Consider the following 12,251-nt stretch of genomic DNA (forward strand, 5'->3'; position numbering starts at 1 on the left):
AACTATCATTGTAGTAAAGGAAGAAAATGTTGTCAGTATTAACAAAGCTATAGATACCAACTTTATACCACTTTGCATCTATGAAGATGCTGACACCTGTGTGTTCCTTCATGCAAAACATGCAGCACCGGGTGGTAGCAGATCAATCCACATGGTTAGCTCGGATACAGACGTTTTTTTGTTATTAATGCAACTCTTTTGATGAATTAAATGTGGATCAATTATGAATGACATTTTGAAAGGCAAGGATTTGCGATGGATACCAATTTATTATGTTTTTAGATCACTGGAACCATATCAAAGGCATTACCATTCTTTCATGCATTCACGGCTTGTGATACAGTGTCGGCCTCTGTTTGGAAAGGTAAAAAGACAGCATGGCAGGCCATGAATATGTTTATCGTAAATGACGCTCGCCTTGATCCCCTCCATAAAGAGCTGCTCGTGTAGAGGATACCCAGTAATTGGAGAACTGAATTGCAGATTGGTCATGTATGGGGTCAGTCACTATGCAAGTGGCTAACTTTACCCACACCTATCAGTTGAGGTTGAGTAAAAAAAAAATGCGCATTTCTGGTCCCATAGTGGACAATCTTACCTGCAATTGCTGCATCATGTCAAGAACTACTAAAATGTGGGTGTAATATAACTTCAACTGCTTTAGACCCGGATTACCTTGTATTGCTTTATGCAGCTATACACGGTTCAGAAGATTAAGTCAGTTATGTCATTAAACCAGCTTTTGTTTGAATTTAAGCGCATGCGCAGTGTATGTTGATATAAAATGAAGCTCAAATTATATCATATACCAATTTCCCTTTTATTATTACAGTAAAAAAATAAAGTATTACCGAGTAACGTTCAAAATATTAGGGAAAAAAATATGAAAACAGACGCCATTTTGAAATAAGCGGTGGCCATCTTGAACCTGGCCGAAACTTGAATGGCCAACGATATTTCTTATTCAAGTAATAGTCAAAGAACCTTCATGCAAAATTTCGTGCTTGTATCCGCAAGTGAAATATTCTCCCCACTATTCGCTCCGCTATATATAAACACATTAGAGTCACAAAAGAAAGAACAAAACAGTCTCCAATTTTTCTTGGGTCGTTATTCATACATGAAAGTAGTGAATTATTCATTCATGACAAGATTTACTTTGCGTCATTTCTAAGAGATCAGAAAAAGGCACCTTGTTTTATCCTATGCATACACAGAAGACCAAATAACTGACATTAATACTTTATGTTGGAGTGGTCAAACAGTTGAAGGTGTTGACAAAACTTATTATTATACCTCATTATAAATATTCTACACAACGCGTTATCTGATTGGTTCTAAGTTATCACGTAATCGGGCCGTAAAACTTCACATTTCCCGTCGTCGGCACGCTTTTCATCATATTCCACCTCTTCAGAACACCTAGTGAATTTTCCCGCAATATAGTTCTCGTTCGTTGAACAAAAACTCCCGAGAGTCGTAGACGTCACAATAGCCTGGTTGACGTTACAAAACTGTTGACAATGTGATGACCAAAGGGTTTGTATAGTAACTCTGCGTAAACAATGAAAGTGAATTTGAGAGCGGGAAACATGAAGACTTATTCAGCCAAGAAATATCATATTCCCCTCGGGCGAAGCCCTCGATCGGGGAATATGATTTTCTTGGCTGAATAAGTCTTCATATTTCCCTCACTATCATGCAATAAATGTATAATATTCGTGACATACATGTCACTGCTTCATTCTATAAACAAATCAGAGTAGCAAAGAAAGAAAATTCATTCACGACAATGGTGACTTTGAGCCATACAGTAATTTCTTTAGTCATTTGAAACTCAAAACTTTCAGACATAGGCAAGTCTAAATTAATCTTCGGCGAAGAAAATGTAAAAGCAATCACTGAATGTTTCCCAAATCAACGATATTTTGTGCAAGTGACATCTTTATCAAAATACAAAACTAAAGCAGACAGACATAAAATATCATAGAACTTATTTTCAGTACTGAATGGTTTATCAATTCTGATGACAGTATTTGCTTTGAACACATTTCAGAGCAAAAAGAGTTTCTAGAATGTTTCTGTAATTTATTTTTTTTTTTTTGAAAATACAATAAAACCTCAAAGAAAAGGTCAACATCCTATCAGACATGCCAATTTTGATAAATCGTTGACAAACAATAATTCTATGTCATAAAATAATGACATAAAACAAGCAATGTTTAGAAAATCACTTGTGGAGGAGGACGGATGAAAGAAGTACATACACGCATGATCATATCATAATTAGTGAGGATCACCAAAACGACATCAAGGCACATCACTGGACAAAGTAAACTATAATGCCATTATAACTCTATTTTATATCGTTCATCTACAGTGTAATAATTTTATGACATTTTATTTATTTGTAATTTAATCGTCTTAAAATCATTTAAATTTTTATGCATGTACCGCGCCTTTTACTTGTAAAATTGTGCGCTTTATAAATGTTTATAATAACAAAAATAATGTTCATAGGGAGAAATCTGTCACTACTGGAACAGTCAAGGCTGTGAAAGTGAAGGATCCTCATAATTCCAATTCTCGTACAGTGAGAGCTGTCACAACTGGACCCCCCCCCCCCCCCCACTACACACTTTCCACAGACACGTTACAGCGTATATTTAACAAGAGGCCCACGGGCCTTATAGGTCACCTGAGCATTATGCAACAACTTTCCAGTTATTGAATTTGATTCATGTTTAAAGCCAGATGCTATATGGTATTCACAATTTTGAAAGAGGCACCATTGATCATCATAATAATACACTTAGCAGTTGCTTAGCTTGGATACTGAATACCCATACGCAGGGTAGGGGAACAATATTGCATTCCAACTAATCAGTAATATTCAGCAATAATCAGTAGTGCCCTTAACACTGTGACATAAACCCCTGACCCTAGGTCCACACATTGCACAAATTTTAAAAAGGCACCCTTAAAATTGCCTATCAAACAATAAATAAATGTTTTATAAATAGAAAGGAGCAGATTTCAAACAATTAATTCATTTTCAGTATAAAAGCAGAGCCCCCCCCTTCCCTGGGGCCTTGAATTCACAATTCTGCAAGATTATGGCCCTTGCTCATCATAACTATTTAGGTAGTTCATCTGCTTCATACCCAGAGACAGAGAAGAAAATTTTCAAAAATTAAATGTATTTTCACTATATAATCAATATAGCCCTGCCCTAACACCAGAACCCCTGACCCTGGGACCATAAAATTCATAATTTTAGAAGAGGCATTCTTGCTCATCTTAACTATGTACTTAGTTAGTTTATTTTTAAAACACCTAGGAGCAGAGAAGAAGATTTTCAAAGAATTCATTATTTTCACTATAAAATCAATAAGACCCCCCCCCCCCCCCCCCCAAAAATGAACCCTTGACCCTGGGGCCATAAAATTCACAATTTTGGTTGAGACACTCTTGCTCATCATAAGTATGCACTTAGTTAGTTTATTTCATACCTAGGAGCAGAGAAGATTTTCAAAGAATTCATGTATTTTCACTATGTAATCAATAGAGCCCCCCCCCCCCCCCCAACACCAGAACCCTTGACCCTGGGGCCATAAAATTCACAATTTTGGTTGAGGCACTCTAGCTCATCATAACTTTGCACTTAGTTAGTTTATTTGATACCTAAGAGCAGAGAGGAAGATTTTCAAAGAATGCATGTATTTTCACTATATAATCAATAGACCCCCCCCCCCCAACACCAGAACCCTTGACCCTGGGGCCATAAAATCACAATTTTGGTTGAAGCACTCTTGCTCATCATAACTTTGCACTTAGTTAGTTTATTTAATACCAAGAAGCAGAGAAGAGGATTTTTAAAGAATTTATTTATTTTCACTATATCAGCAATAGAGCCCCTCCCCCCAACACCAGAACCCTTGACCCTGGGGCTATTAAATTCACAATTTATGTAAAAGCACTCTTGCTCATCATAACTATGCACTTAGTTAGTTTATTTAATACAAAGGGGCAGAGAAGAAGATTTTCAAAGAAACTGTGCATTTTCACTATATATAATCAATAGAGCCCCACCCTATCACCAGAACCCCTGACCCTGGGGCTATAAAATTCACAATTTTGGAAGAGGCACTCTTGCGCATCATAACTATGTACTTAGATGGTTTATTTAATAACCAGGAGCAGAGAAGAAGATTTTCAAAGAAATAATGCATTTTCACTATATACTTATTTAGCCCCGCCCTAGCACTAGAACCCCTGACCCCATGGTCATGAATTTCACAGTTTTGGTAGAGGACTCAATGCTCATTACAATCATGCAAACAGTTTGACTGCTTGATGTCCAGGAGTAAAGAAGAAGATTTTTAAAGATTGGATTAATTTTAGTGGTTTTGGCCCCACCCCTCAGGCCCCAGGGGGGCAGGGATCATGAAATTCACAATTTTTGTTCCCCTTCACCCATAGATTCTTTGTGCCAAATTTGGTTGAAATTGGTTCAGCGGTTGCAGAGAAGAAGCTGAAAATGTTCAAATGTTAACACACGACGGACGACGCACGACGGACGACGACGGACGAAAACAGATAGCAATAGGTCACCTGAGTTTACTCAGGTGACCTAAAAATGGGAAAGTGGTGTTGTTTGGAAAAAACTCTTGGTACTGAAGTTCGTACCTATCCCCCCCCTCAAACGAAATAGGTTTTTCGTGTTTCGACAATGGACATATTTTTCTTGCTTGTCAGTTTTGTATTTTTTTTTTTGACATAATTTTAAAAATTTTTTTAGACTTTTTTTTTTTTAAATTTAAACCCCTTTTAATTTGCTTCCGACGCCGATGCAGAGTCATAAATTACATGTTTTCAGAAATGTATATTTAGAAGCCAGTGGTTATTTGGTTAAAAGACTTAAAATGCTGCGCATGTTAGTGGAATTTTGAATTTTATCTGACAATGGTCAGTGACATTCAGCAGCTTCTGACTTGTTATCGAGCTTAGGACTGCCTTACCCTACATCCTTTGGATTTTCAATTTTTACTTTCAAGATTTTCTGCTATAAAAAGTACTGTATTGAGTGTTATTTTTCCAATGCATACTTTTGAGTCAGGTATATAAATTGTATATCTTTTGATTCCAAAAATTCTAAGCATTTGAAAATGTTTCGAACGGAGCATATCTGACAGTCGGCATTTTTGCCCAATACTTTAGTTTGTTCTCTGAAAGTAACATTTTTTTTCTTCAAAATATTATCTGCAATAATTTGTAATTTCAAATTTGTGTTTGGTAATTTAAATTTATCTATCATGAGTTGGAATCTATTAGAATCAGCTGGATTGTAACGCCCTATTTCTATACTCTGATATTACCATGGCATAATTGATTTGTTTTGAAAAAAATCTAATATTTGTTGTACAGCTGTTTTTCAGACGTACCCTATAGATATTTTGGACCGTTCACGGTAGCTCAGTCGGTAGAGCGCTCCCTCCGTGATCGGGAGGTCGCGAGTTCGTTTCTCGGCCGCGACTGACCTAGTCGTTAAATTGGGTAGTAACTGTTCCTTCGCCATGCGCTTGGCACTTTGAAGTGAAAGTTGCGGGTCCTTCGGATGAGACCTTAAAAACCGAGACCCCGTGTCAGCGGCAGGCGTTGGCACGATAAAGATCCCTCACTGCTCAATGGTCCTGAGTGCCGAGTAAAGGTCAAAATTTGAAGCCCTTCACCGGCATACGGTGACGTCTCCACATGATTGAAAAATTCTCGAGAGGGACGTTAAACAATATACAATCAATCAATCATATAGACATTTTGGTAACGGAAGAGAAGACGGAGGAGCTAGACAAAAACATAAGTCCAGTATGTCGGAAATGGGATGGTCTGCATGCATGCAGACCACTGCGACAGCTGGCTTTCAAACTACTGGTCTTGCAAGAAAGGTATGGAGATAAAGAACAGTATTCAGTCTCAATCTCAAAGTCAATGAAACAATACAAAATAGGAACAGAGCAAACAGGGACCTCCGAAACATCAGAGGTGGGATCGGGTGCAATGGAGGAGTGAGCCTCCCATACTGACCGGTCTCACCCGCCGTGTGCTCCTGGTCATTATCAAGAAATAATGGGTAAAAAATCCGTCATCAATTCAGTGTATAAATCAGAGAGTAACAATTGGTATCAAAAACGTCATTTAGCATTTGACTCATGATAAATTATATTTGCTGACAAGGTTATTGTTTCGGCCATAGAACTTGCGTAATAATGACTTCAGACGAACTGTTCATATTCTTGCTTGATCAACTTTCCACAACGAAACCGTACTATTGTAAAAGTCAACTGTAGATACACCAGTAACAGAAAAATCAAGTTCGTAGACACTAACTTCCGTGTGCCGCCGCCAAAATTCAAACTACAACCGCAAACTACAAATTCCTCGCCAGCAAAAGTGGAATTTCTGATAAATCGTCAAATGCTGACACTTAGTGACAGTTCGCAACCTATTCGGAAAATACCATCCACCAATTCCGGTTTAATCTGCCCAGGAAGATTTTTAAAGTCATCGATGTATCTCTCCGATTAGGTGAATAACTAACAGTTCTAATTGCACATCTTGTGCTGAGAAAATATCAGTTTAATTATTTCTGAACAATTTTGGACTTAAAATCTATTTGAAATGCTCAAGGGGGGGGGGGGGTGTCAGTTAACTTATATAGCGAGGCTGCGCGAGCTCAACAGACTAACCTGTACGAACGGAGAAAATTCGGGTTGAAATCTGCTCATTGTTCCAAGAAATTTGAGTCCACTGAAAACATTCTTTGTTCCCAATAATCCTTTGCGGTGCATAGCAACATGGTGGCTAAACATAGCAACAATTTACTTGAAAAAAATAAACAACTGTAGTGTTTTTATTGCATAATATACAGTTGTGAGTAGATGAGATTTGAGTACTTAATCTTTCATACTTGTAGTAAATTTTCTTTTCACTAGCAATTGGTAGCCTAATGGCATCCTAACAACACTGGGTGTCTAAGAGGCCTAATCATGTTAGGTGGTAGGGTACCCTATTACTTGGTGCCAAACACCTAACGGTGGCCTAATCATGTTAGGTAGCAGGAGACCCTATTATTTGGAAGCCTAATAGAAGCCAAACAGAGGCCTAATGGGTGCCTAATAGAAGCCTAACGGAGGCCTAGTCGATGCCTAATAGGAGCCTAACTGTATTTGGCTGTCAGCAAGTACATGTATATATACAGGGTAAGAGAATGCATTTTAGGCACTTCTCCCTTATTTCTTGTATTAACAAGATGTCATGTTGATGTAAATTTCCATAATACAATTCGTTCTACAAAAGCACAGTGTTGTTGTCATTGATCTATAAAGATCTGTGTAGTAATTTAGTTTAATTAGGAAATTAAAAAAATTGTTTTGTTTACATAATTCTTTAACGGTCACTCATTGTTTATATAGCTATTTTTAGATATAGCTACTCGATGCTCCTCGCGAGGATCGGTTAGTTTGACCTTTACGTAACAATTTTGTTTTGAACGCGATGCTCCTTATGAGCATCGGCCAGCGGGTATATATATGGGGGAAATTTTGGGTCAGTCAGTTACTGTTTCGCTGGGAATTTATTAGTATAGTCACTGTTTTACTTGGGATTTATTTGTACATAGACCGTTCAGAAGATAGCGGATTATTGTGTAAATATTAATATTATGATGTTTTACGGGCACCTGTCCCTGTAAATAAATTGTGTATAAAACTTACTAATCGTTTTATTTCAAACAAGGAGGAGATATTAAGACAGAGGAATATTATTTTTACTGAATAATGGATTAATTTAGCCGTTTACCGCTCGACGACACTACATCTGTAATCCTAAGCATGTATTGCGGATAGCACAGGATCCACATTATTTTGTGACTGGCCTGAGAGGTTGAAGCAGAGTTGGACATAATCGCTAGCTATATTATCCTCAGTTGCGTTACATAACGATTTAATGAAATCTCCATGCCACAAAACTATCTGTGCGTTCCAAGTCAACAGGACTTTTAATATGATGTCATACTTTCGTCCCTTAAACGGCTCGGGTATTTTCGATTTTGACGTGTAACGTTAACGTGTAAGAACAGGGGAAATTCGAAATAGAATCTGTACATACGTCAGTAAAATGTTGTTGTGAAACATTCCCAGAATTCTTTAACTACCCAATGTCCTTTGCACGAATAATAAAAAATAAATAAATAAGGTAAAGCATAAAAGGCTTTCTTTTGGTAGAAATCGTTCCAAGTTCTTAACAAAAGTAAATCTGCAATGTTTTCGTAAGCTCCGTGACGTCGTATGACGTCACAGCTAGTCGAGATGTCTCGTGCAGCTTGATGTTTGAAGTGACTGATCAATACTCTTCAAGTGTTTTTGATGGTACAACTGCGCTCCTCCCAACGGTCACACCGTGACACATATTAGCAAGTTAGCAACATCTTGGACGGAGAAAAGATGTAGTAATGTTGTAGTACAACTTATCTAAACTCATCTCTCAATCTTTTGAAGTAGGTCGTACAATTAATTACAACAAAAATAAAAGATGAAGTTATATTGTAGTACAACTTATCTACACTCATCTCTCAATCTTAGGAAGTAGGTCGTACAATTAATTACAACAAAAATAAAAGATGAAGTTTATATTGTAGTACAACTTATCTAAACTCATCTCTTAATCTCAGGAAGTAAGTCGTGCAATTAATTTTCGAGATTATACCGCCTATCCCAAGTAGAACTCACTCGTGACCTTTTTTTCTGTCGCTTTTACTGAAATCAGTTTGATTTTGTTCTCCAGTTCTCTCCTCATCCCTACAATCTGAAGTCCAGGACCAAACTCTGTCATTGTTTGATTTCCTTTTAAAGTGATTTCCTAATAGTATGAAACAACTAAATCACTTTAGGTTAAAATAATGTATTAATTATAAACAATTGATTGGATATATTACAAAATCAAGGAGCTCTAAAAACATGGCCTGTACCCAGCCTGGCGGAAACGCGGGAAGAGAGCGAGATATAGGCTTCCGAGCCCGGACCCAATTCCAAATTGAAAACACCCCCCCAAATACACTACATTCCCCCCATTTTGTGGAGGAATGTCCCAATTCCGACAAAGTGTAGGCCATTTACAATATAAAATCACATAACACTTTTACACAAAAACGATAATTGCCTCCTGTGATGTACAATGAACAAGCTAATTACATGATAAAATATTCACAAAATATCTTTTAAACATTAACTGTCCAAATCATGATCACGATTGGCTCTATACAAAGAAACAGTTCACCACAGTTCTTCCTGACCATCTGCTACTGGCGGTATTGGCGAACACGCCAGCACGGATCCTCCCTGGACTTCAAACACAGGATATCATCAGAAAATCTAGACTAGGACAGCAAGCATCAACTTAATCATAAAGGCAAAGAGTCACCTGATAATAGCCCCGCTCTAAGAGCAAGGGGCATGAACCTAGCATCTAACTAGTCTGGTGGAATCGGTTCCTCAAGCCCAGTACAATGACACTTTGTGGTTGTGCAAATTGTTTGCCCCGGGCCTGCAGGGGCCTGGGGTCTATTCAGCGGCTCTGACTTGTCCTTACCAATGCCCGTACGTCGTTCCGGGCACTCACGACGGAAATGCCCAGGCTGATGACATTTAGAGCAACAACCCCTCCGGCGTTTTTGTTTGCGTTTCCAGGGGAAATCCTGTCCCTTGCCTTTTGGGTCCCTTTGGTCATGCCTACCTCCTGACTTGACACCTGAATTTTCCTTCTGTGGCTTCCAATTTTTGGTCTTCCAGGACCCCTTACATGGAGCTTGTGGGGGAGACTTTTTCTCCACGCCTGACGGTGTACTGCCTAACGAGACAGAGCGCACTACTCTGTGTTGAGGCGTAAGGGCTTGACGGCTTAGCTGGTAAGTCTTTACTCTCCTCACAGCCTCATCCAAATTAACAGGGGGGCTGTCGATTAGCCGTCTGCCTGCGCGCACATCCGTGCAGCCCATCGCAAACCGCAGGACTGCTTGCTCCTGGAGCACTTGTCCCGATACTCTAGCCCCTAGAGCGCGTTGCGCGGTTTCCATGACACGGTCACCCCACTGCTCTAGACTCTCGTCAGTCCCTTGAGTCATGGAGTTAAACTCCATTTGCGATGCGGCCTGCAATGTACCCTTTCCGAACCGTTGCTCGAATGGAGATGCTATCTCTTGAAAAGTCATATGCTCACCCCGTGAGGAGAGCAGGTAGAAATATCTCAGTGCTGGTCCCTCTACGGAGACACTGAGAGCCAACAGACTATCATCATCATCCCACCTATAATAGCGAGCCAACGTTCTAAATTTAGCGTAGAACAGACCCCACTCAAGGTCTCCAGTGTACCTAAGACTCTTGGCCTCTGCAGGGGTATTACGCCAAAATCCTGGCGAGTCACTACGAGATGATTCCAAGAGTATTCCAGGGCTTCCTGAAGAAGTACTTTCCCTGCCACAGAGACGTGCTACTGATACATTACTCTCTTTTGGCCCAAGCTCCACAACTGCACTCCCCAAAGTGACCACTGGCAAAGCCTTTATGCCTTTCTGACCCCTATCATAAATCTGCCCCGATGCAGAACATGAGTGACTCAGAGTCCCAGGGGATTCCCTATTTGTATTTTCATATGCGGCCTGAGGCATAGCGTAATCGGACTTAACCGGAGTTAATGTAACTTGAAAACTAGAGAGGGGCTCCCCCCCAGGACACTGCCTCCTTACTGGTGTGTGACTGAGTCCTCATGATTGAGGGATAACTACCCCCATTCCCCTGACCAACACTCTGGCCGGGGGAAACCCTCAATGGGTTACCGCCATACCCACTTGAAAACAAGACTCTACACTGCCCCTCATTATTTCTCTGCCCCGATTGGCCCCCATGTGAGAATATTACACTAGTGCTTGTACATGTAACCTGAGTGCTGCTGGGTACACTAATTACACAGGTCTAACCACCCGACCCGGGGTTCCCTGTGGGGCTACTCAATGAGGTTACATTGTGCCTGCTCACTGCAGTGTTCCTGTTTTTCTCCCCTGCATGAGATTCCAGGGAGTGGTTATCCCCTGACTTCCCTACCAGGATCTGGGTCAGTTGGGCTAATTGGGTCTGAACTCCCTTTAACCATGCCAGAACCTGATCATTGCTCGGAGTAACCCCCAAGCTCTTATGTGGTCCACCCCCAACTGTCCCAATGTCAGTGGCTGTATTCATACCCTGCCTCTCATTAGTCTCCAGGGTAAGGGACATGTCTACCTCTCCAACCACAGTATTATTCTCACCCTCTCTACTGCCTGAAGTGCCAAATACTGGTGGTCTGAACGGAGTTAACCCAGATAGTTGGTCTGCCCAACCCGGTTGAGAGCCACCCCTTGCATTTGCATTATGCCCCTGGGCCCATGCCAAACCACCCGGTCTAGCTACCTTGCCCCCCAGGACACCCATGCCACTCATGCGCTCGGGACTCTTAACCTGACCAAATATTTTTTTCTTCTCACTCATAACTCTGGGACAACTGACAACAACTAAAGATCAGCCCGACTTACCGCCCTACATGTAATACACTAATACATCACAATACAACTCACACAGAAAAATTGATTCACAAAAAATACATATTCCAATCACAGATTTCTAACAAATTTAACGACTTTAACCTGATTCCATTCCGCCGAAATATTTAAACCATAATCACCTGCACGTGGCCTGACCGCGCGGCGTCCCCTAAGCGCCGCTTCGGTCTCGGTAAGACCGTCAGAAATCCTGCCGGCGACGCCAATAAAGTGATTTCCTAATAGTATGAAACAACTAAATCACTTTAGGTTAAAATAATGTATTAATTATAAACAATTGATTGGATGTATTACAAAATCAAGGAGCTCTAAAAACATGGCCTGTACCCAGCCTGGCGGAAACGCGGGAAGAGAGCGAGATATAGGCTTCCGAGCCCGAACCCAATTCCAAATTAAAAACACCCCCCAAATACACTACACTTTGTTGCTTGTGGACAAATATGAAATAAGGAATTTGATTTTAAAAAAAGTTTTTTTCGTTGTATATTTCTGTATAGATAGAAATTTTTGCCCCTATCACCTATTCCTCACATATTGGTTCAGCATGCCATGTGATGAACATGTTTTGAAAATTATAAACAGTTTTAAGAGTGGAAGGTGGAAA

The sequence above is a fragment of the Saccostrea cucullata genome, unplaced genomic scaffold (genome assembly GCF_032062105.1).
Source record: "Saccostrea cucullata isolate Sc308-1 unplaced genomic scaffold, CSIRO_AGI_Scuc_v1 ctg870, whole genome shotgun sequence".
In the NCBI taxonomy this organism is placed as follows: Eukaryota; Metazoa; Mollusca; class Bivalvia; order Ostreida; family Ostreidae; genus Saccostrea; species Saccostrea cuccullata.